The following is a 25607-nucleotide window of genomic DNA, read 5'->3' as shown; positions in this document are numbered from 1 at the left end:
GGGGACAACTTCGGTGTGGGGTCCATCCTTCGATATTTTTCTTTGCAGTCACGGCCCTGACCAGGGCCAGGGGACCCTGGGCACATCCTTTTTCCATTTTCCCTGGGAAAGAAACCTCAGCAGTCCAGGTTCCTGATGTCAGTTTGTAGGGCTCCCTTGGGTCTATCAGGGCAGCACAAGTTTGAGGTGGGGACAGCTTCGGTGTGGGGTCCATCCTTCGATATAAGGATTTTTTGCAGTCAGGGCCAGGGGCCCACGGCCAGGGGCCCCTGGGCACATGCTTTTTCCATTTTCCCTGGGAAAGAAAACTCAGCAGTCCAGGTTCCTGATGTCAGTTTGTAGGGCTCCCTTGCGTGTATCAGGGCAGCACAAGTTTGAGGTGGGGACAACTTCGGTGTGGGGTCCATCCTTCAATATAAGGATTTTTTGCAGTCAGGGCCAGGGGCCCCTGGGCACATCCTTTTTCCATTTTCCCTGGGAAACAAAACTCAGCAGTCCAGGTTCCTGATGTCAGTTTGTAGAGCTCCCTGGGGTCTATCAGGGCAGCACAAGTTTGAGATGGGGACAACTTCGGTGTGGGGTCCATCCTTCGATATAAGGATTTTTTACAGTCAGGGCCAGGGGCCCAGGGCCAGGGGCCCCTGGGCACATCCTTTTTCCATTTTCCCTGGGAAAGAAAACTCAGCAGTCCAGGTTCCTGATGTCAGTTTGTAGGGCTCCCTTGGGTCTATCAGGGTAGCACAAGTTTGAGGTGGGGACAACTTCGGTGTGGGGTCCATCCTTCGATATAAGGATTTTTTGCAGTCAGGGCCAGGGGCCCCAGGGCTAGGGGCCCCTGGGCACATTCTTTTTCCATTTTCCCTGGGAAAGAAAACTCAGCAGTCCAGGTTCCTGATGTCAGTTTTTAGGGCTCCCTTGGGTCTATCAAGGTAGCACAAGTTTGAGGTGGGGACAAATTCGGTGTGGGGTCCATCCTTTGATATAAGGATTTTTTGCAGTCAGGGCCAGGGCCCCAGGGCTAGGGGCCCCTGGGCACATCCTTTTTCCATTTTCCCTGGGAAAGAAAACTCAGCAGTCCAGGTTCCTGATGTCAGTTTGTAGGGCTCCCTTGGGTCTATCAGGGCAGCACAAGTTTGAGGTGGGGACAGCTTCGGTGTGGGGTCCATCCTTCGATATAAGGATTTTTTGCAGTCAGGGCCAGGGGCCCAGGGCCAGGGGCCCCTGGGCACATCCTTTTTCCATTTTCCCTGGGAAAGAAAACTCAGCAGTCCAGGTTCCTGATGTCAGTTTGTAGGGCTCCCTTGGGTCTATCAGGGCAGCACAAGTTTGAGGTGGGGACAACTTCGGTGTGGGGTCCATCCTTCGATATAAGGATTTTTTGCAGTCAGGGCCAGGGGCCCCTGGGCACATCCTTTTTCCATTTTCCCTGGGAAAGAAAACTCAGCAGTCCAGGTTCCTGATGTCAGTTTGTAGGGCTCCCTTGGGTCTATCAGGGCAGCACACCTTAGAGGTGGGGACATCTTTGGTGTGGGGTCCATCCTTCGATATAAGGATTCTTTGCAGTGACGGCCCTGACCAGGGCCAGGGGCCCCTGAGGACACCCTTTTTCCATTTTCCGTGGGAAAGAAAACTCACCATTCCAGGTTCCTGATGTCAGTTTGTAGGGCTCCCTTGGGTCTATCAGGGCAGCACAAGTTTGCGGTGGGGACAACTTCGGTGTGGGGTCCATCCTTCGATATAAGGATTCTTTGCAGTCAGGGCCAGGGGCCCCTGGGCACATCCTTTTTCCATTTTCCCTGGGAAAGAAAACTCAGCAGTCCCGGTTCCTGATGTCAGTTTGTAGGGTTCCCTTGGGTCTATCAGGGTAGCACAAGTTTGACGTGGGGACAACTTCGGTGTGGGGTCCATCCTTCGATATAAGGATTTTTTGTAGTGAGGTCCCTGTCCAGGGCCAGGGGCCCCTGGGCACATCCTTTTTCCATTTTCCCTGGGAAAGAAAACTCAGCAGTCCAGGTTCCTGATGTCAGTTTGTAGGGCTCCCTTGGGTCTATCAGGGCAGCACAAGTTTGAGGTGGGGACAGCTTCGGTGTGGGGTCCATCCTTCGATATAAGGATTTTTTGCAGTCAGGGCCAGGGGCCCAGGGCCAGGGGCCCCTGGGCACATCCTTTTTCCATTTTCCCTGGGAAAGAAAACTCAGCAGTCCAGGTTCCTGATGTCAGTTTTTAGGGCTCCCTTGGGTCTATCAGGGCAGCACAAGTTTGAGGTGGGGACTGCTTCGGTGCGGGGTCCATCCTTCGTTATAAGGATTTTTTGCAGTCAGGGCCCTGAACAGGGCCAGGGGACCCTGGGCACATCCTTTGGCCATTTGCCCTGGGAAAGAAAACTCAGCCGTCCAGGTTCCTGATGTCAGTTTGTAGGGCTCCCTTGGGTCTATCAGGGCAGCACAAGTTTGAGGTGGGGACAACTTCGGTGTGGGGTCCATCCTTCGATATATGGATTTCTTGTCGTGAGGTCCCTGTCCAGGGCCAGGGGCCCCTGGGCACATCCTTTTTCCATTTTCCCTGGGAAAGAAAACTCAGCAGTCCAGGTTCCTGATGTCAGTTTGTAGGGCTCCCTTGGGTCTATCAGGGTAGCCCAAGTTTGAGGTTGCAACAACTTTGGTGTGGGGTCCATCCTTCGATATAAGGATTTTTTGTTGTGAGGCTACAGCCCAGGGCCAGGGGCCCCTGGGCACATCCTTTTTCCATTTTCCCTGGGAAAGAAAACTCAGCAGTCCAGGTTCCTGATGTCAGTTTGTAGGGCTCCGTTGGGTCTATCCGGGCAGCACACGTTAGAGGTGGGGACATCTTTGGTGTGGGGTCCATCCTTCGATATAAGGATTTTTTGCTGTCAGGGCCAGGGGCCCCTGGGCACATCCTTTTTCCATTTTCCCTGGGAAAGAAAACTCAGCAGTCCAGGTTCCTGATGTCAGTTTGTAGGGCTCCCTTGGGTCTATCAGGGCAGCACAAGTTTGAGGTGGGGACAACTTCGGTGTGGGGTCCATCCTTCGATATAAGGATTTTTTGCAGTCAGGGCCAGGGGCCCAGGGCCAGGGGCCCCTGGGCACATCCTTTTTCCATTTTCCCTGGGAAAGAAAACTCAGCAGTCCAGGTTCCTGATGTCAGTTTGTAGGGCTCCCTTGGGTCTATCAGGGCAGCACAAGTTTGAGGTGGGGACAGCTTCGGTGTGGGGTCCATCCTTCGATATAAGGATTTTTTGTAGTGAGGTTCCTGTCCAGGGCCAGGGGCCCCTGGGCACATCCTTTTTCCATTTTCCCTGGGAAAGAAAACTCAGCAGTCCAGGTTCCTGATGTCAGTTTGTAGGGCTCCCTTGGGTCTATCAGGGCAGCACAAGTTTGAGTTGGGGACAGCTTCGGTGTGGGGTCCATCCTTCGATATAAGGATTCTTTGCAGTCAGGGCCAGGGGCCCCTGGGCACATCCTTTTTCCATTTTCCCTGGGAAAGAAAACTCAGCAGTCCAGGTTCCTGATGTCAGTTTGTAGGGCTCCCTTGGGTCTATCAGGGCAGCACAAGTTTGAGGTGGGGACAGCTTCGGTGTGGGGTCCATCCTTCGATATAAGGATTTTTTGCAGTCAGGGCCAGGGGCCCAGGGCCAGGGGCCCCTGGGCACATCCTTTTTCCATTTTCCCTGGGAAAGAAAACTCAGCAGTCCAGGTTCCTGATGTCAGTTTGTAGGGTTCCCTTGCGTGTATCAGGGCAGCACAAGTTTGAGGTGGGGACAGCTTCGGTGTGGGGTCCATCCTTCGATATAAGGATTTTTTGCAGTCAGGGCCAGGGGCCCCAGGGCACATCCTTTTTCCATTTTCCCTGGGAAAGAAAACTCAGCAGTCCAGGTGCCTGATGTCAGTTTGTAGAGCTCCCTGGGGTCTATCAGGGCAGCACAAGTTTGAGATGGGGACAACTTCGGTGTGGGGTCCATCCTTCGATATAAGGATTTTTTGCAGTCAGGGCCAGGCCCAGGGCCAGGGTCCCCTGGGCACATCCTTTTTCCATTTTCCCTGGGAAAGAAAACTCAGCAGTCCAGGTTACTGATGTCAGTTTGTAGGGCTCCCTTGGGTCTATCAGGGTAGCACAAGTTTGAGGTGGGGACAACTTCGGTGTGGGGTCCATCCTTCGATATAAGGATTTTTGTAGTTAGGTCCCTGTCTCGGGCCAGGGGCCCCTGGGCACATCCTTTTTCCATTTTCCCTGGGAAAGAAAACTCAGCAGTCCAGGTTCCTGATGTCAGTTTGTAGGGCTCCCTTGGGTCTATCAGGGCAGCACAAGTTTGAGGTGGGGACAACTTCTGTGTGGGGTCCATCCTTCGATATAAGGATTTTTTGCAGTCAGGGCCAGGGGCCCAGGGCCAGGGGCCCCTGGGCACATCCTTTTTCCATTTTCCCTGGGAAAGAAAACTCAGCAGTCCAGGTTCCTGATGTCAGTTTGTAGGGCTCCGTTGGGTCTATCAGGGCAGCACACGTTAGAGGTGGGGACATCTTTGGTGTGGGGTCCATCCTTCGATATAAGGATTTTTTGTAGTGAGGTCCCTGCCCACGGCCAGGGGCCCCTGAGCACATCCTTTTTCCATTTTCCCTGGGAAAGAAAACTCAGCAGTCCAGGTTCCTGATGTCAGTTTGTAGGGCTCCCTTCGGTCGATCAGGGCAGCAGAAGTTTGAGGTGGGGACAACTTCGGTGTGGGGTCCATCCTTCGATATAAGGACTTTTTGCAGTCAGGGCCAGGGGCCCCTGGGCACATCCTTTTTCCATTTTCCCTGGGAAAGAAAACTCAGCAGTCCAGGTTCCTGATGTCAGTTTGTAGGGCTCCCTTGGGTCTATCAGGGCAGCACACGTTTGAGGTGGGGACATCTTTGGTGTGGGGTCCATCCTTCGATATAAGGATTCTTTGCAGTCAGGGCCCTGCCCAGGGCAAGGGGACCCTGGGCACATCCTTTGGCCATTTTCCCTGGGAAAGAAAACTCAGCAGTCCAGGTTCCTGATGTCAGTTTGTAGGGCTCCCTTCGGTCGATCAGGGCAGCACAAGTGTGAGGTGGGGACATCTTCGGTGTGGGGTCCATCCTTCGATATGATTCTTTGCAGTCACGGCCCTGACCAGGGCCAGGGGCCCCTGGGCACATCCTTTTTCCATTTTCCCTGGGAAAGAAAACTCAGCAGTCCAGGTTCCTGATGTCAGTTTGTTGGGCTCCCTTGGGTCTATCAGGGCAGCACAAGTTTGAGGTGGGGACAGCTTCGGTGTGGGGTCCATCCTTCGATATAAGGATTTTTTGCAGTCAGGGCCAGGGGCCCCTGGGCACATCCTTTTTCCATTTTCCCTGGGAAAGAAAACTCAGCAGTCCAGGTTCCTGATGTCAGTTTGTAGGGCTCCCTTGGGTCTATCAGGGCAGCACAAGTTTGAGGTGGGGACAATTTCGGTGTGGGGTCCATCCTTTGATATAAGGATTTTTTCCAGTCAGGGCCAGGGCCCCAGGGCTAGGGGCCCCTGGGCACATCCTTTTTCCATTTTCCCTGGGAAAGAAAACTCAGCAGTCCAGGTTCCTGATGTCAGTTTGTAGGGCTCCCTTGGGTCTATCAGGGCAGCACAAGTTTGAGGTGGGGACAGCTTCGGTGTGGGGTCCATCCTTCGATATAAGGATTTTTTGTAGTGAGGTCCCTGTCCAGGGCCAGGGGCCCCTGGGCACATCCTTTTTCCATTTTCCCTGGGAAAGAAAACTCAGCAGTCCAGGTTCCTGATGTCAGTTTGTAGGGCTCCCTTGGGTGTATCAGGGCAGCACAAGTTTGAGGTGGGGACAGCTTCGGTGTGGGGTCCATCCTTCGATATAAGGATTTTTTGCAGTCAGGGCCAGGGGCCCAGGGCCAGGGGCCCCTGGGCACATCCTTTTTCCATTTTCCCTGGGAAAGAAAACTCAGCAGTCCAGGTTCCTGATGTCAGTTTGTAGGGCTCCCTTGGGTCTATCAGGGCAGCACAAGTTTGAGGTGGGGACAACTTCAGTGTGGGGTCCATCCTTCGATATAAGGATTTTTTGCAGTCAGGGCCAGGGGCCCCTGGGCACATCCTTTTTCCATTTTCCCTGGGAAAGAAAACTCAGCAGTCCAGGTTCCTGATGTCAGTTTGTAGGGCTTCCTTGGGTCTATCAGGGCAGCACAAGTTTGAGGTGGGTACAACTTCGGTGTGGGGTCCATCCTTCGATATAAGGATTTTTTGCAGTCAGGGCCAGGGGCCCCTGGGCACATCCTTTTTCCATTTTCCCTGGGAAAGAAAACTCAGCAGTCCAGGTTCCTGATGTCAGTTTGTAGGGCTCCCTTGGGTCTATCAGGGTAGCACAAGTTTGAGGTTCGGACAGCTTCGGTGTGGGGTACATCCTACGATATAAGGATTTTTTGCAGTCAGGGCGAGGGGCCCCTGGGCACATCCTTTTTCCATTTTCCCTGGGAAAGAAAACTCAGCAGTCCTGGTTCCTGATATCAGTTTGTAGGGCTCCCTTGGGTCTATCAGGGGAGCACAAGTTTGAGGTTGGGACAACTTCGGTCTGGGGTCCATCCTTCAATATAAGGATTTTTTGCAGTCAAAGCCAGGGGCCCCTGGGCACATCCTTTTTCCATTTTCCCTGGGAAAGAAAACTCAGCAGTCCAGGTTCCTGATGTCAGTTTGTAGGGCTCCCTTGGGTCTATCAGGGCAGCACAAGTTTGAGGTGGGGACAGCTTCGGTGTGGGGTCCATCCTTCGATATAAGGATTTTTTGCTGTCAGGGCCAGGGGCCCAGGGCCAGGGGCCCCTGGGCACATCCTTTTTCCATTTTCCCTGGGAAAGAAAACTCAGCAGTCCAGGTTCCTGATGTCAGTTTGTAGGGCTCCCTTGGGTCTATCAGGGCAGCACACGTTTGAGGTGGGGACATCTTTGGTGTGGGGTCCATCCTTCGATATAAGGATTCTTTGGAGTCAGGGCCCTGCCCAGGGCAAGGGGACCCTGGGCACATCCTTTGGCCATTTTCCCTGGGAAAGAAAACTCAGCAGTCCAGGTTCCTGATGTCAGTTTGTAGGGCTCCCTTCGGTCGATCAGGGCAGCAGAAGTTTGAGGTGGGGACAACTTCGGTGTGGGGTCCATCCTTCGATATGATTCTTTGCAGTCACGGCCCTGACCAGGGCCAGGGGACCCTGGGCACATCCTTTTTCCATTTTCCCTGGGAAAGAAACCTCAGCAGTCCAGGTTCCTGATGTCAGTTTGTAGGGCTCCCTTGGGTCTATCAGGGCAGCACAAGTTTGAGGTGGGGACAGCTTCGGTGTGGGGTCCATCCTTCGATATAAGGATTTTTTGCAGTCAGGGCCAGGGGCCCACGGCCAGGGGCCCCTGGGCACATGCTTTTTCCATTTTCCCTGGGAAAGAAAACTCAGCAGTCCAGGTTCCTGATGTCAGTTTGTAGGGCTCCCTTGCGTGTATCAGGGCAGCACAAGTTTGAGGTGGGGACAACTTCGGTGTGGGGTCCATCCTTCAATATAAGGATTTTTTGCAGTCAGGGCCAGGGGCCCCTGGGCACATCCTTTTTCCATTTTCCCTGGGAAACAAAACTCAGCAGTCCAGGTTCCTGATGTCAGTTTGTAGAGCTCCCTGGGGTCTATCAGGGCAGCACAAGTTTGAGGTGGGGACAACTTCGGTGTGGGGTCCATCCTTCGATATAAGGATTTTTTGCAGTCAGGGCCAGGGGCCCAGGGCCAGGGGCCCCTGGGCACATCCTTTTTCCATTTTCCCTGGGAAAGAAAACTCAGCAGTCCAGGTTCCTGATGTCAGTTTGTAGGGCTCCGTTGGGTCTATCAGGGCAGCACACGTTAGAGGTGGGGACATCTTTGGTGTGGGGTCCATCCTTCGATATAAGGATTTTTTGTAGTGAGGTCCCTGCCCACGGCCAGGGGCCCCTGAGCACATCCTTTTTCCATTTTCCCTGGGAAAGAAAACTCAGCAGTCCAGGTTCCTGATGTCAGTTTGTAGGGCTCCCTTGGGTCTATCAGGGCAGCACACGTTTGAGGTGGGGACATCTTTGGTGTGGGGTCCATCCTTCGATATAAGGATTTTTTGCAGTCAGGGCCCTGCCCAGGGCAAGGGGACCCTGGGCACATCCTTTGGCCATTTTCCCTGGGAAAGAAAACTCAGCAGTCCAGGTTCCTGATGTCAGTTTGTAGGGCTCCCTTCGGTCGATCAGGGCAGCACAAGTGTGAGGTGGGGACATCTTCGGTGTGGGGTCCATCCTTCGATATGATTCTTTGCAGTCACGGCCCTGACCAGGGCCAGGGGACCCTGGGCACATCCTTTTTCCATTTTCCCTGGGAAAGAAAACTCAGCAGTCCAGGTTCCTGATGTCAGTTTGTTGGGCTCCCTTGGGTCTATCAGGGCAGCACAAGTTTGAGGTGGGGACAGCTTCGGTGTGGGGTCCATCCTTCGATATAAGGATTTTTTGCAGTCAGGGCCAGGGGCCCCTGGGCACATCCTTTTTCCATTTTCCCTGGGAAAGAAAACTCAGCAGTCCAGGTTCCTGATGTCAGTTTGTAGGGCTCCCTTGGGTCTATCAGGGCAGCACAAGTTTGAGGTGGGGACAATTTCGGTGTGGGGTCCATCCTTTGATATAAGGATTTTTTCCAGTCAGGGCCAGGGCCCCAGGGCTAGGGGCCCCTGGGCACATCCTTTTTCCATTTTCCCTGGGAAAGAAAACTCAGCAGTCCAGGTTCCTGATGTCAGTTTGTAGGGCTCCCTTGGGTCTATCAGGGCAGCACAAGTTTGAGGTGGGGACAGCTTCGGTGTGGGGTCCATCCTTCGATATAAGGATTTTATGTAGTGAGGTCCCTGTCCAGGGCCAGGGGCCCCTGGGCACATCCTTTTTCCATTTTCCCTGGGAAAGAAAACTCAGCAGTCCAGGTTCCTGATGTCAGTTTGTAGGGCTCCCTTGGGTGTATCAGGGCAGCACAAGTTTGAGGTGGGGACAGCTTCGGTGTGGGGTCCATCCTTCGATATAAGGATTTTTTGCAGTCAGGGCCAGGGGCCCAGGGCCAGGGGCCCCTGGGCACATCCTTTTTCCATTTTCCCTGGGAAAGAAAACTCAGCAGTCCAGGTTCCTGATGTCAGTTTGTAGGGCTCCCTTGGGTCTATCAGGGCAGCACAAGTTTGAGGTGGGGACAACTTCAGTGTGGGGTCCATCCTTCGATATAAGGATTTTTTGCAGTCAGGGCCAGGGGCCCCTGGGCACATCCTTTTTCCATTTTCCCTGGGAAAGAAAACTCAGCAGTCCAGGTTCCTGATGTCAGTTTGTAGGGCTTCCTTGGGTCTATCAGGGCAGCACAAGTTTGAGGTGGGTACAACTTCGGTGTGGGGTCCATCCTTCGATATAAGGATTTTTTGCAGTCAGGGCCAGGGGCCCCTGGGCACATCCTTTTTCCATTTTCCCTGGGAAAGAAAACTCAGCAGTCCAGGTTCCTGATGTCAGTTTGTAGGGCTCCCTTGGGTCTATCAGGGTAGCACAAGTTTGAGGTTCGGACAGCTTCGGTGTGGGGTACATCCTACGATATAAGGATTTTTTGCAGTCAGGGCGAGGGGCCCCTGGGCACATCCTTTTTCCATTTTCCCTGGGAAAGAAAACTCAGCAGTCCTGGTTCCTGATATCAGTTTGTAGGGCTCCCTTGGGTCTATCAGGGGAGCACAAGTTTGAGGTTGGGACAACTTCGGTCTGGGGTCCATCCTTCAATATAAGGATTTTTTGCAGTCAAAGCCAGGGGCCCCTGGGCACATCCTTTTTCCATTTTCCCTGGGAAAGAAAACTCAGCAGTCCAGGTTCCTGATGTCAGTTTGTAGGGCTCCCTTGGGTCTATCAGGGCAGCACAAGTTTGAGGTGGGGACAGCTTCGGTGTGGGGTCCATCCTTCGATATAAGGATTTTTTGCTGTCAGGGCCAGGGGCCCAGGGCCAGGGGCCCCTGGGCACATCCTTTTTCCATTTTCCCTGGGAAAGAAAACTCAGCAGTCCAGGTTCCTGATGTCAGTTTGTAGGGCTCCCTTGGGTCTATCAGGGCAGCACACGTTTGAGGTGGGGACATCTTTGGTGTGGGGTCCATCCTTCGATATAAGGATTCTTTGCAGTCAGGGCCCTGCCCAGGGCAAGGGGACCCTGGGCACATCCTTTGGCCATTTTCCCTGGGAAAGAAAACTCAGCAGTCCAGGTTCCTGATGTCAGTTTGTAGGGCTCCCTTCGGTCGATCAGGGCAGCAGAAGTTTGAGGTGGGGACAACTTCGGTGTGGGGTCCATCCTTCGATATGATTCTTTGCAGTCACGGCCCTGACCAGGGCCAGGGGACCCTGGGCACATCCTTTTTCCATTTTCCCGGGGAAAGAAACCTCAGCAGTCCAGGTTCCTGATGTCAGTTTGTAGGGCTCCCTTGGGTCTATCAGGGCAGCACAAGTTTGAGGTGGGGACAGCTTCGGTGTGGGGTCCATCCTTCGATATAAGGATTTTTTGCAGTCAGGGCCAGGGGCCCACGGCCAGGGGCCCCTGGGCACATGCTTTTTCCATTTTCCCTGGGAAAGAAAACTCAGCAGTCCAGGTTCCTGATGTCAGTTTGTAGGGCTCCCTTGCGTGTATCAGGGCAGCACAAGTTTGAGGTGGGGACAACTTCGGTGTGGGGTCCATCCTTCAATATAAGGATTTTTTGCAGTCAGGGCCAGGGGCCCCTGGGCACATCCTTTTTCCATTTTCCCTGGGAAACAAAACTCAGCAGTCCAGGTTCCTGATGTCAGTTTGTAGAGCTCCCTGGGGTCTATCAGGGCAGCACAAGTTTGAGATGGGGACAACTTCGGTGTGGGGTCCATCCTTCGATATAAGGATTTTTTGCAGTCAGGGCCAGGGGCCCAGGGCCAGGGGCCCCTGGGCACATCCTTTTTCCATTTTCCCTGGGAAAGAAAACTCAGCAGTCCAGGTTCCTGATGTCAGTTTGTAGGGCTCCCTTGGGTCTATCAGGGTAGCACAAGTTTGAGGTGGGGACAACTTCGGTGTGGGGTCCATCCTTCGATATAAGGATTTTTTGCAGTCAGGGCCAGGGGCCCCAGGGCTAGGGGCCCCTGGGCACATTCTTTTTCCATTTTCCCTGGGAAAGAAAACTCAGCAGTCCAGGTTCCTGATGTCAGTTTTTAGGGCTCCCTTGGGTCTATCAAGGTAGCACAAGTTTGAGGTGGGGACAAATTCGGTGTGGGGTCCATCCTTTGATATAAGGATTTTTTGCAGTCAGGGCCAGGGCCCCAGGGCTAGGGGCCCCTGGGCACATCCTTTTTCCATTTTCCCTGGGAAAGAAAACTCAGCAGTCCAGGTTCCTGATGTCAGTTTGTAGGGCTCCCTTGGGTCTATCAGGGCAGCACAAGTTTCAGGTGGGGACAGCTTCGGTGTGGGGTCCATCCTTCGATATAAGGATTTTTTGTAGTGAGGTCCCTGTCCAGGGCCAGGGGCCCCTGGGCACATCCTTTTTCCATTTTCCCTGGGAAAGAAATCTCAGCAGTCCAGGTTCCTGATGTCAGTTTGTAGGGCTCCCTTGGGTGTATCAGGGCAGCACAAGTTTGAGGTGGGGACAGCTTCGGTGTGGGGTCCATCCTTCGATATAAGGATTTTTTGCAGTCAGGGCCAGGGGCCCAGGGCCAGGGGCCCCTGGGCACATCCTTTTTCCATTTTCCCTGGGAAAGAAAACTCAGCAGTCCAGGTTCCTGATGTCAGTTTGTAGGGCTCCCTTGGGTCTATCAGGGCAGCACAAGTTTGAGGTGGGGACAACTTCAGTGTGGGGTCCATCCTTCGATATAAGGATTTTTTGCAGTCAGGGCCAGGGGCCCCTGGGCACATCCTTTTTCCATTTTCCCTGGGAAAGAAAACTCAGCAGTCCAGGTTCCTGATGTCAGTTTGTAGGGCTTCCTTGGGTCTATCAGGGCAGCACAAGTTTGAGGTGGGTACAACTTCGGTGTGGGGTCCATCCTTCGATATAAGGATTTTTTGCAGTCAGGGCCAGGGGCCCCTGGGCACATCCTTTTTCCATTTTCCCTGGGAAAGAAAACTCAGCAGTCCAGGTTCCTGATGTCAGTTTGTAGGGCTCCCTTGGGTCTATCAGGGTAGCACAAGTTTGAGGTTCGGACAGCTTCGGTGTGGGGTACATCCTACGATATAAGGATTTTTTGCAGTCAGGGCGAGGGGCCCCTGGGCACATCCTTTTTCCATTTTCCCTGGGAAAGAAAACTCAGCAGTCCTGGTTCCTGATATCAGTTTGTAGGGCTCCCTTGGGTCTATCAGGGGAGCACAAGTTTGAGGTTGGGACAACTTCGGTCTGGGGTCCATCCTTCAATATAAGGATTTTTTGCAGTCAAAGCCAGGGGCCCCTGGGCACATCCTTTTTCCATTTTCCCTGGGAAAGAAAACTCAGCAGTCCAGGTTCCTGATGTCAGTTTGTAGGGCTCCCTTGGGTCTATCAGGGCAGCACAAGTTTGAGGTGGGGACAGCTTCGGTGTGGGGTCCATCCTTCGATATAAGGATTTTTTGCTGTCAGGGCCAGGGGCCCAGGGCCAGGGGCCCCTGGGCACATCCTTTTTCCATTTTCCCTGGGAAAGAAAACTCAGCAGTCCAGGTTCCTGATGTCAGTTTGTAGGGCTCCCTTGGGTCTATCAGGGCAGCACACGTTTGAGGTGGGGACATCTTTGGTGTGGGGTCCATCCTTCGATATAAGGATTCTTTGCAGTCAGGGCCCTGTCCAGGGCCAGGGGCCCCTGGGCACATCCTTTGGCCATTTTCCCTGGGAAAGAAAACTCAGCAGTCCAGGTTCCTGATGTCAGTTTGTAGGGCTCCCTTCGGTCGATCAGGGCAGCAGAAGTTTGAGGTGGGGACAACTTCGGTGTGGGGTCCATCCTTCGATATGATTCTTTGCAGTCACGGCCCTGACCAGGGCCAGGGGACCCTGGGCACATCCTTTTTCCATTTTCCCTGGGAAAGAAACCTCAGCAGTCCAGGTTCCTGATGTCAGTTTGTAGGGCTCCCTTGGGTCTATCAGGGCAGCACAAGTTTGAGGTGGGGACAGCTTCGGTGTGGGGTCCATCCTTCGATATAAGGATTTTTTGCAGTCAGGGCCAGGGGCCCACGGCCAGGGGCCCCTGGGCACATGCTTTTTCCATTTTCCCTGGGAAAGAAAACTCAGCAGTCCAGGTTCCTGATGTCAGTTTGTAGGGCTCCCTTGCGTGTATCAGGGCAGCACAAGTTTGAGGTGGGGACAACTTCGGTGTGGGGTCCATCCTTCAATATAAGGATTTTTTGCAGTCAGGGCCAGGGGCCCCTGGGCACATCCTTTTTCCATTTTCCCTGGGAAACAAAACTCAGCAGTCCAGGTTCCTGATGTCAGTTTGTAGAGCTCCCTGGGGTCTATCAGGGCAGCACAAGTTTGAGATGGGGACAACTTCGGTGTGGGGTCCATCCTTCGATATAAGGATTTTTTGCAGTCAGGGCCAGGGGCCCAGGGCCAGGGGCCCCTGGGCACATCCTTTTTCCATTTTCCCTGGGAAAGAAAACTCAGCAGTCCAGGTTCCTGATGTCAGTTTGTAGGGCTCCCTTGGGTCTATCAGGGTAGCACAAGTTTGAGGTGGGGACAACTTCGGTGTGGGGTCCATCCTTCGATATAAGGATTTTTTGCAGTCAGGGCCAGGGGCCCCAGGGCTAGGGGCCCCTGGGCACATTCTTTTTCCATTTTCCCTGGGAAAGAAAACTCAGCAGTCCAGGTTCCTGATGTCAGTTTTTAGGGCTCCCTTGGGTCTATCAAGGTAGCACAAGTTTGAGGTGGGGACAAATTCGGTGTGGGGTCCATCCTTTGATATAAGGATTTTTTGCAGTCAGGGCCAGGGCCCCAGGGCTAGGGGCCCCTGGGCACATCCTTTTTCCATTTTCCCTGGGAAAGAAAACTCAGCAGTCCAGGTTCCTGATGTCAGTTTGTAGGGCTCCCTTGGGTCTATCAGGGCAGCACAAGTTTCAGGTGGGGACAGCTTCGGTGTGGGGTCCATCCTTCGATATAAGGATTTTTTGTAGTGAGGTCCCTGTCCAGGGCCAGGGGCCCCTGGGCACATCCTTTTTCCATTTTCCCTGGGAAAGAAATCTCAGCAGTCCAGGTTCCTGATGTCAGTTTTTAGGGCTCCCTTGGGTCTATCAGGGCAGCACAAGTTTGAGGTGGGGACAGCTTCCGTGTGGGGTCCATCCTTCGATATAAGGATTTTTTGCAGTCAGGGCCAGGGGCCCCTGGGCACATCCTTTTTCCATTTTCCCTGGGAAAGAAAACTCAGCAGTCCAGGTTCCTGATGTCAGTTTGTAGGGCTCCCTTGGGTCTATCAGGGTAGCACAAGTTTGAGGTGGGGACAACTTCGGTGTGGGGTCCATCCTTCGATATAAGGATTCTTTGCAGTCAGGGCCAAGGGCCAGGGGCCCCTGGGCACATCCTTTTTCCATTTTCCCTGGGAAAGAACACTCAGCAGTCCAGGATCCTGATGTCAGTTTGTAGGGCTCCCTTGGGTCTATCAGGGCAGCACAAGTTTGAGGTGGGGACAATTTCGGTGTGGGGTCCATCCTTCGATATAAGGATTTTTTGCAGTCGGGGCCAGGGGCCCAGGGCCAGGGGCCCCTGGGCACATCCTTTTTCCATTTTCCCTGGGAAAGAAAACTCAGCAGTCCAGGTTCCTGATGTCAGTTTTTAGGGCTCCCTTGCGTGTATCAGGGCAGCACAAGTTTGAGGTGGGGACAACTTCGGTGTGGGGTCCATCCTTCAATATAAGGATTTTTTGCAGTCAGGGCCAGGGGCCCCTGGGCACATCCTTTTTCCATTTTCCCTGGGAAACAAAACTCAGCAGTCCAGGTTCCTGATGTCAGTTTGTAGAGCTCCCTGGGGTCTATCAGGGCAGCAAAAGTTTGAGATGGGGACAACTTCGGTGTGGGGTCCATCCTTCGATATAAGGATTTTTTGCAGTCAGGGCCAGGGGCCCAGGGCCAGGGGCCCCTGGGCACATCCTTTTTCCATTTTCCCTGGGAAAGAAAACTCAGCAGTCCAGGTTCCTGATGTCAGTTTGTAGGGCTCCCTTGGGTCTATCAGGGTAGCACAAGTTTGAGGTGGGGACAACTTCGGTGTGGGGTCCATCCTTCGATATAAGGATTTTTTGCAGTCAGGGCCAGGGGCCAAGGGCTAGGCGCCCCTGGGCACATTCTTTTTCCATTTTCCCTGGGAAAGAAAACTCAGCAGTCCAGGTTCCTGATGTCAGTTTGTAGGGCTCCCTTGGGTCTATCAAGGTAGCACAAGTTTGAGGTGGGGACAACTTCGGTGTGGGGTCCATCCTTCGATATAAGGGTTTTTTGCAGTCAGGGCCAGGGGCCCAGGGCCAGGGGCCCCTGGGCACATCCTTTTTCCATTTTCCCTGGGAAAGAAAACTCAGCAGTCCAGGTTCCTGATGTCAGTTTGTAGGGCTCCCTTGGGTCTATCAGGGCAGCACAAGTTTGACGTGGGGACAGCTTCGGTGTGGGGTCCAACCTTTGATAAAAGGATTCTTTGCAGTCAGGGCCAGGGGCCCCTGGGCACATCCTTTTTCCATTTTCCCTGGGAAAGAAAACTCAGCAGTCCAGGTTCCTGATGTCAGTTTGTAGGGCTCCCTTGGGTCTATCAGGGCAGCACAAGTTTGAGGTGGGGACAACTTCGGTGTGGGGTCCATCCTTCGATATAAGGATTCTTTGCAGTCAGGGCCAAGGGCCAGGGGCCCCTGGGCACATCCTTTTTCCATTTTCCCTGGGAAAGAAAACTCAGCAGTCCAGGTTCCTGATGTCAGTTTGTAGGGCTCCCTTGGGTCTATCAGGGCAGCACAAGTTTGAGGTGGGGACAACTTCAGTGTGGGGTCCATCCTTCGATATAAGGATTTTTTGCAGTCAGGGCCAGGGGCCCCTGGGCACATCCTTTTTCCATTTTCCCTGGGAAAGAAAACTCAGCAGTCCAGGTTCCTGATGTCAGTTTGTAGGGCTTCCTTGGGTCTATCAGGGCAGCACAAGTTTGAGGTGGGTACAACTTCGGTGTGGGGTCCATCCTTCGATATAAGGATTTTTTGCAGTCAGGGCCAGGGGCCCCTGGGCACATCCTTTTTCCATTTTCCCTGGGAAAGAAAACTCAGCAGTCCAGGTTCCTGATGTCAGTTTGTAGGGCTCCCTTGGGTCTATCAGGGTAGCACAAGTTTGAGGTTCGGACAGCTTCGGTGTGGGGTACATCCTACGATATAAGGATTTTTTGCAGTCAGGGCGAGGGGCCCCTGGGCACATCCTTTTTCCATTTTCCCTGGGAAAGAAAACTCAGCAGTCCTGGTTCCTGATATCAGTTTGTAGGGCTCCCTTGGGTCTATCAGGGGAGCACAAGTTTGAGGTTGGGACAACTTCGGTCTGGGGTCCATCCTTCAATATAAGGATTTTTTGCAGTCAAAGCCAGGGGCCCCTGGGCACATCCTTTTTCCATTTTCCCTGGGAAAGAAAACTCAGCAGTCCAGGTTCCTGATGTCAGTTTGTAGGGCTCCCTTGGGTCTATCAGGGCAGCACAAGTTTGAGGTGGGGACAGCTTCGGTGTGGGGTCCATCCTTCGATATAAGGATTTTTTGCTGTCAGGGCCAGGGGCCCAGGGCCAGGGGCCCCTGGGCACATCCTTTTTCCATTTTCCCTGGGAAAGAAAACTCAGCAGTCCAGGTTCCTGATGTCAGTTTGTAGGGCTCCCTTGGGTCTATCAGGGCAGCACAAGTTTCAGGTGGGGACAAATTCGGTGTGGGGTCCATCCTTTGATATAAGGATTTTTTGCAGTCAGGGCCAGGGCCCCAGGGCTAGGGGCCCCTGGGCACATCCTTTTTCCATTTTCCCTGGGAAAGAAAACTCAGCAGTCCAGGTTCCTGATGTCAGTTTGTAGGGCTCCCTTGGGTCTATCAGGGCAGCACAAGTTTCAGGTGGGGACAGCTTCGGTGTGGGGTCCATCCTTCGATATAAGGATTTTTTGTAGTGAGGTCCCTGTCCAGGGCCAGGGGCCCCTGGGCACATCCTTTTTCCATTTTCCCTGGGAAAGAAATCTCAGCAGTCCAGGTTCCTGATGTCAGTTTTTAGGGCTCCCTTGGGTCTATCAGGGCAGCACAAGTTTGAGGTGGGGACAGCTTCGGTCTGGGGTCCATCCTTCGATATAAGGATTTTTTGCAGTCAGGGCCAGGGGCCCCTGGGCACATCCTTTTTCCATTTTCCCTGGGAAAGAAAACTCAGCAGTCCAGGTTCCTGATGTCAGTTTGTAGGGCTCCCTTGGGTCTATCAGGGTAGCACAAGTTTGAGGTGGGGACAACTTCGGTGTGGGGTCCATCCTTCGATATAAGGATTCTTTGCAGTCAGGGCCAAGGGCCAGGGGCCCCTGGGCACATCCTTTTTCCATTTTCCCTGGGAAAGAACACTCAGCAGTCCAGGATCCTGATGTCAGTTTGTAGGGCTCCCTTGGGTCTATCAGGGCAGCACAAGTTTGAGGTGGGGACAATTTCGGTGTGGGGTCCATCCTTCGATATAAGGATTTTTTGCAGTCGGGGCCAGGGGCCCAGGGCCAGGGGCCCCTGGGCACATCCTTTTTCCATTTTCCCTGGGAAAGAAAACTCAGCAGTCCAGGTTCCTGATGTCAGTTTTTAGGGCTCCCTTGCGTGTATCAGGGCAGCACAAGTTTGAGGTGGGGACAACTTCGGTGTGGGGTCCATCCTTCAATATAAGGATTTTTTGCAGTCAGGGCCAGGGGCCCCTGGGCACATCCTTTTTCCATTTTCCCTGGGAAACAAAACTCAGCAGTCCAGGTTCCTGATGTCAGTTTGTAGAGCTCCCTGGGGTCTATCAGGGCAGCAAATGTTTGAGATGGGGACAACTTCGGTGTGGGGTCCATCCTTCGATATAAGGATTTTTTGCAGTCAGGGCCAGGGGCCCAGGGCCAGGGGCCCCTGGGCACATCCTTTTTCCATTTTCCCTGGGAAAGAAAACTCAGCAGTCCAGGTTCCTGATGTCAGTTTGTAGGGCTCCCTTGGGTCTATCAGGGTAGCACAAGTTTGAGGTGGGGACAACTTCGGTGTGGGGTCCATCCTTCGATATAAGGATTTTTTGCAGTCAGGGCCAGGGGCCAAGGGCTAGGCGCCCCTGGGCACATTCTTTTTCCATTTTCCCTGGGAAAGAAAACTCAGCAGTCCAGGTTCCTGATGTCAGTTTGTAGGGCTCCCTTGGGTCTATCAAGGTAGCACAAGTTTGAGGTGGGGACAACTTCGGTGTGGGGTCCATCCTTCGATATAAGGGTTTTTTGCAGTCAGGGCCAGGGGCCCAGGGCCAGGGGCCCCTGGGCACATCCTTTTTCCATTTTCCCTGGGAAAGAAAACTCAGCAGTCCAGGTTCCTGATGTCAGTTTGTAGGGCTCCCTTGGGTCTATCAGGGCAGCACAAGTTTGACGTGGGGACAGCTTCGGTGTGGGGTCCAACCTTTGATAAAAGGATTCTTTGCAGTCAGGGCCAGGGGCCCCTGGGCACATCCTTTTTCCATTTTCCCTGGGAAAGAAAACTCAGCAGTCCAGGTTCCTGATGTCAGTTTGTAGGGCTCCCTTGGGTCTATCAGGGCAGCACAAGTTTGAGGTGGGGACAACTTCGGTGTGGGGTCCATCCTTCGATATAAGGATTCTTTGCAGTCAGGGCCAAGGGCCAGGGGCCCCTGGGCACATCCTTTTTCCATTTTCCCTGGGAAAGAAAACTCAGCAATCCAGGTTGCTGATGTCAGTTTGTAGGGCTCCCTTGGGTCTATCATGGCAGCGCAAGTTTGAGGTGGGGACAACTTCGGTGTGGGGTCCATCCTTCGTTATAAGGATTCTTTGCAGTCAGGGCCCTGAGCAGGGCCAGGGGCCCCTGGGCACATCCTTTTTCCATTTTCCCTGGGAAAGAAAACTCAGCCGTCCAGGTTCCTGATGTCAGTTTTTAGGGCTCCCTTGGGTCTATCAGGGCAGCACAAGTTTGAGGTGGGGACAACTTCGGTGTGGGGTCCATCCTTCGATATAAGGATTTCTTGTAATGAGATCCCTGCCCAGGGACAGGGGCCCCTGGGCACATACTTTTTCCATTTTCCCTGGGAAAGAAAACTCAGCAGTCCGGGTTCCTGATGTCAGTTTGTAGGGCTCCCTTGGGTCTATCAGGGTAGCCCATGTTTGAGGTTGCGACAACTTTGGTGTGGGGTCCATCCTTCGATATAAGGATTTTTTGTAGTGAGGTCCCTGCCCATGGCCAGGGGCCCCTGAGCACATCCTTTTTCCATTTTCCCTGGGAAAGAAAACTCAGCAGTCCAGGTTCCTGATGTCAGTTTGTAGGGCTCCCTTCGGTCGATCAGGGCAGCTGAAGTTTGAGGTGGGGACAACTTCGGTGTGGGGTCCATCCTTCGATATAAGGATTTTTTGCAGTCAGGGCCAGGGGCCCAGGGCCAGGGGCCCCTGGGCACATCCTTTTTCCATTTTCCCTGGGAAAGAAAACTCAGCAGTCCAGGTTCCTGATGTCAGTTTGTAGGGCTCCCTTCGGTCGATCAGGGCAGCACACGTTTGATGTGGGGACATCTTTGGTGTGGGGTCCATCCTTCGATATAAGGATTCTTTGCAGTCAGGGCCCTGCCCAGGGCAAGGGGACCCTGGGCACATCCTTTTTCCATTTTCCCTGGGAAAGAAAACTCAGCAGTCCAGGTTCCTGATGTCAGTTTGTAGGGCTCCCTTGGGTCTATCAGGGCAGCACAAGTTTGAGGTGGGGAGAACTTCGGTTTGGGGTCCATCCTTCGATATAAGGATTTTTTGCAGTCAGGGCCAGGGGCCCCTGGGCACATCCTTTTTCCATTTTCCCTGGGAAAGAAAACTCAGCAGTCCAGGTTCCTGATGTCAGTTTGTAGAGCTCCCTTGGGTCTATCAGGGCAGCACAAGTTTGAGGTGGGGACAACTTCAGTGTGGGGTCCATCCTTCGATATAAGGATTTTTTGCAGTGATGTCCCTGCACAGGGCCAGGGGCCCCTGGGCACATCCTTTTTCCATTTTCCCTGGGAAAGAAAACTCAGCAGTCCAGGTTCCTGATGTCAGTTTGTAGGGCTCCCTTGGGTCTATCAGGGCAGCACAAGTTTGAGCTGGGGACAGCTTCGTTGTGGGGTCCATCCTTCGATATAAGGATTTTTTGCAGTCAGGGCCAGGGGCCCCTGGGCACATCCTTTTTCCATTTTCCCTGGGAAAGAAAACTCAGCAGTCCAGGTTCCTGATGTCAGTTTGTAGGGCTCCCTTGGGTCTATCAGGGCAGCACAAGTTTGAGGTGGGTACAACTTCGGTGTGGGGTCCATCCTTCGATATAAGGATTTTTTGCAGTCAGGGCCAGGGGCCCAGGGCCAGGGGCCCCTGGGCACATCCCTTTTCCATTTTCCCTGGGAAAGAAAACTCAGCAGTCCAGGTTCCTGATGTCAGTTTGTTGGGCTCCCTTGGGTCTATCAGGGCAGCACAAGTTTGAGGTGGGGACAACTTCGGTGTGGGGTCCATCCTTCGATATAAGGATTTTTTGCAGTCAGGGCCAGGGGCCCCTGGGCACATCCTTTTTCCATTTTCCCTGGGAAAGAAAACTCAGCAGTCCAGGTTCCTGATGTCAGTTTGTAGGGCTCCCTTGGGTCTATCAGGGCAGCACACCTTAGAGGTGGGGACATCTTTGGTGTGGGGTCCATCCTTCGATATAAGGATTCTTTGCAGTGACGGCCCTGACCAGGGCCAGGGGCCCCTGAGGACACCCTTTTTCCATTTTCCCTGGGAAAGAAAACTCACCATTCCAGGTTCCTGATGTCAGTTTGTAGGGCTCCCTTGGGTCTATCAGGGCAGCACAAGTTTGAGGTGGGGACAACTTCGGTGTGGGGTCCATCCTTCGATATAAGGATTCTTTGCAGTCAGGGCCAGGGGCCCCTGGGCACATCCTTTTTCCATTTTCCCTGGGAAACAAAACTCAGCAGTCCAGGTTCCTGATGTCAGTTTGTAGGGTTCCCTTGGGTCTATCAGGGTAGCACAAGTTTGACGTGGGGACAACTTCGGTGTGGGGTCCATCCTTCGATATAAGGATTTTTTGTAGTGAGGTCCCTGTCCAGGGCCAGGGGCCCCTGGGCACATCCTTTTTCCATTTTCCCTGGGAAAGAAAACTCAGCAGTCCAGGTTCCTGATGTCAGTTTGTAGGGCTCCCTTGGGTCTATCAGGGCAGCACACGTTAGAGGTGGGGACATCTTTGGTGTGGGGTCCATCCTTCGATATAAGGATTTTTTGTAGTGAGGTCCCTGCCCACGGCCAGGGGCCCCTGAGCACATCCTTTTTCCATTTTCCCTGGGAAAGAAAACTCAGCAGTCCAGGTTCCTGATGTCAGTTTGTAGGGCTCCCTTCGGTCGATCAGGGCAGCAGAAGTTTGAGGTGGGGACAACTTCGGTGTGGGGTCCATCCTTCGATATAAGGACTTTTTGCAGTCAGGGCCAGGGGCCCAGGGCCAGGGGCCCCTGGGCACATCCTTTTTCCATTTTCCCTGGGAAAGAAAACTCAGCAGTCCAGGTTCCTGATGTCAGTTTGTAGGGCTCCCTTGGGTCTATCAGGGCAGCACACGTTTGAGGTGGGGACATCTTTGGTGTGGGGTCCATCCTTCGATATAAGGATTCTTTGCAGTCAGGGCCCTGCCCAGGGCAAGGGGACCCTGGGCACATCCTTTGGCCATTTTCCCTGGGAAAGAAAACTCAGCAGTCCAGGTTCCTGATGTCAGTTTGTAGGGCTCCCTTCGGTCGATCAGGGCAGCACAAGTGTGAGGTGGGGACATCTTCGGTGTGGGGTCCATCCTTCGATATGATTCTTTGCAGTCACGGCCCTGACCAGGGCCAGGGGACCCTGGGCACATCCTTTTTCCATTTTCCCTGGGAAAGAAAACTCAGCAGTCCAGGTTCCTGATGTCAGTTTGTTGGGCTCCCTTGGGTCTATCAGGGCAGCACAAGTTTGAGGTGGGGACAGCTTCGGTGTGGGGTCCATCCTTCGATATAAGGATTTTTTGCAGTCAGGGCCAGGGGCCCCTGGGCACATCCTTTTTCCATTTTCCCTGGGAAAGAAAACTCAGCAGTCCAGGTTCCTGATGTCAGTTTGTAGGGCTCCCTTGGGTCTATCAGGGCAGCACAAGTTTGAGGTGGGGACAATTTCGGTGTGGGGTCCATCCTTTGATATAAGGATTTTTTCCAGTCAGGGCCAGGGCCCCAGGGCTAGGGGCCCCTGGGCACATCCTTTTTCCATTTTCCCTGGGAAAGAAAACTCAGCAGTCCAGGTTCCTGATGTCAGTTTGTAGGGCTCCCTTGGGTCTATCAGGGCAGCACAAGTTTGAGGTGGGGACAGCTTCGGTGTGGGGTCCATCCTTCGATATAAGGATTTTTTGTAGTGAGGTCCCTGTCCAGGGCCAGGGGCCCCTGGGCACATCCTTTTTCCATTTTCCCTGGGAAAGAAAACTCAGCAGTCCAGGTTCCTGATGTCAGTTTGTAGGGCTCCCTTGGGTCTATCAGGGCAGCACAAGTTTGAGGTGGGTACAACTTCGGTGTGGGGTCCATCCTTCGATATAAGGATTTTTTGCAGTCAGGGCCAGGGGCCCAGGGCCAGGGGCCCCTGGGCACATCCCTTTTCCATTTTCCCTGGGAAAGAAAACTCAGCAGTCCAGGTTCCTGATGTCAGTTTGTTGGGCTCCCTTGGGTCTATCAGGGCATCACAAGTTTGAGGTGGGGACAACTTCGGTGTGGGGTCCATCCTTCGATATAAGGATTTTTTGCAGTCAGGGCCAGGGGCCCCTGGGCACATCCTTTTTCCATTTTCCCTGGGAAAGAAAACTCAGCAGTCCAGGTTCCTGATGTCAGTTTGTAGGGCTCCCTTGGGTCTATCAGGGCAGCACACCTTAGAGGTGGGGACATCTTTGGTGTGGGGTCCATCCTTCGATATAAGGATTCTTTGCAGTGACGGCCCTGACCAGGGCCAGGGGCCCCTGAGGACACCCTTTTTCCATTTTCCCTGGGAAAGAAAACTCACCATTCCAGGTTCCTGATGTCAGTTTGTAGGGCTCCCTTGGGTCTATCAGGGCAGCACAAGTTTCAGGTGGGGACAGCTTCGGTGTGGGGTCCATCCTTCGATATAAGGATTTTTTGTAGTGAGGTCCCTGTCCAGGGCCAGGGGCCCCTGGGCACATCCTTTTTCCATTTTCCCTGGGAAAGAAATCTCAGCAGTCCAGGTTGCTGATGTCAGTTTTTAGGGCTCCCTTGGGTCTATCAGGGCAGCACAAGTTTGAGGTGGGGACAGCTTCGGTCTGGGGTCCATCCTTCGATATAAGGATTTTTTGCAGTCAGGGCCAGGGGCCCCTGGGCACATCCTTTTTCCATTTTCCCTGGGAAAGAAAACTCAGCAGTCCAGGTTCCTGATGTCAGTTTGTAGGGCTCCCTTGGGTCTATCAGGGTAGCACAAGTTTGAGGTGGGGACAACTTCGGTGTGGGGTCCATCCTTCGATATAAGGATTCTTTGCAGTCAGGGCCAAGGGCCAGGGGCCCCTGGGCACATCCTTTTTCCATTTTCCCTGGGAAAGAACACTCAGCAGTCCAGGATCCTGATGTCAGTTTGTAGGGCTCCCTTGGGTCTATCAGGGCAGCACAAGTTTGAGGTGGGGACAATTTCGGTGTGGGGTCCATCCTTCGATATAAGGATTTTTTGCAGTCGGGGCCAGGGGCCCAGGGCCAGGGGCCCCTGGGCACATCCTTTTTCCATTTTCCCTGGGAAAGAAAACTCAGCAGTCCAGGTTCCTGATGTCAGTTTTTAGGGCTCCCTTGCGTGTATCAGGGCAGCACAAGTTTGAGGTGGGGACAACTTCGGTGTGGGGTCCATCCTTCAATATAAGGATTTTTTGCAGTCAGGGCCAGGGGCCCCTGGGCACATCCTTTTTCCATTTTCCCTGGGAAACAAAACTCAGCAGTCCAGGTTCCTGATGTCAGTTTGTAGAGCTCCCTGGGGTCTATCAGGGCAGCAAAAGTTTGAGATGGGGACAACTTCGGTGTGGGGTCCATCCTTCGATATAAGGATTTTTTGCAGTCAGGGCCAGGGGCCCAGGGCCAGGGGCCCCTGGGCACATCCTTTTTCCATTTTCCCTGGGAAAGAAAACTCAGCAGTCCAGGTTCCTGATGTCAGTTTGTAGGGCTCCCTTGGGTCTATCAGGGTAGCACAAGTTTGAGGTGGGGACAACTTCGGTGTGGGGTCCATCCTTCGATATAAGGATTTTTTGCAGTCAGGGCCAGGGGCCAAGGGCTAGGCGCCCCTGGGCACATTCTTTTTCCATTTTCCCTGGGAAAGAAAACTCAGCAGTCCAGGTTCCTGATGTCAGTTTGTAGGGCTCCCTTGGGTCTATCAAGGTAGCACAAGTTTGAGGTGGGGACAACTTCGGTGTGGGGTCCATCCTTCGATATAAGGGTTTTTTGCAGTCAGGGCCAGGGGCCCAGGGCCAGGGGCCCCTGGGCACATCCTTTTTCCATTTTCCCTGGGAAAGAAAACTCAGCAGTCCAGGTTCCTGATGTCAGTTTGTAGGGCTCCCTTGGGTCTATCAGGGCAGCACAAGTTTGACGTGGGGACAGCTTCGGTGTGGGGTCCAACCTTTGATAAAAGGATTCTTTGCAGTCAGGGCCAGGGGCCCCTGGGCACATCCTTTTTCCATTTTCCCTGGGAAAGAAAACTCAGCAGTCCAGGTTCCTGATGTCAGTTTGTAGGGCTCCCTTGGGTCTATCAGGGCAGCACAAGTTTGAGGTGGGGACAACTTCGGTGTGGGGTCCATCCTTCGATATAAGGATTCTTTGCAGTCAGGGCCAAGGGCCAGGGGCCCCTGGGCACATCCTTTTTCCATTTTCCCTGGGAAAGAAAACTCAGCAGTCCAGGTTCCTGATGTCAGTTTGTAGGGCTCCCTTGGGTCTATCAGGGCAGCACAAGTTTGAGGTGGGGACAACTTCAGTGTGGGGTCCATCCTTCGATATAAGGATTTTTTGCAGTCAGGGCCAGGGGCCCCTGGGCACATCCTTTTTCCATTTTCCCTGGGAAAGAAAACTCAGCAGTCCAGGTTCCTGATGTCAGTTTGTAGGGCTTCCTTGGGTCTATCAGGGCAGCACAAGTTTGAGGTGGGTACAACTTCGGTGTGGGGTCCATCCTTCGATATAAGGATTTTTTGCAGTCAGGGCCAGGGGCCCCTGGGCACATCCTTTTTCCATTTTCCCTGGGAAAGAAAACTCAGCAGTCCAGGTTCCTGATGTCAGTTTGTAGGGCTCCCTTGGGTCTATCAGGGTAGCACAAGTTTGAGGTTCGGACAGCTTCGGTGTGGGGTACATCCTACGATATAAGGATTTTTTGCAGTCAGGGCGAGGGGCCCCTGGGCACATCCTTTTTCCATTTTCCCTGGGAAAGAAAACTCAGCAGTCCTGGTTCCTGAT

Source organism: Lonchura striata, chromosome 26 (genome assembly GCF_046129695.1).
Source record: "Lonchura striata isolate bLonStr1 chromosome 26, bLonStr1.mat, whole genome shotgun sequence".
Classification (NCBI taxonomy): domain Eukaryota; kingdom Metazoa; phylum Chordata; class Aves; order Passeriformes; family Estrildidae; genus Lonchura; species Lonchura striata.
Note: the sequence above shows the minus strand (reverse complement) of the source record.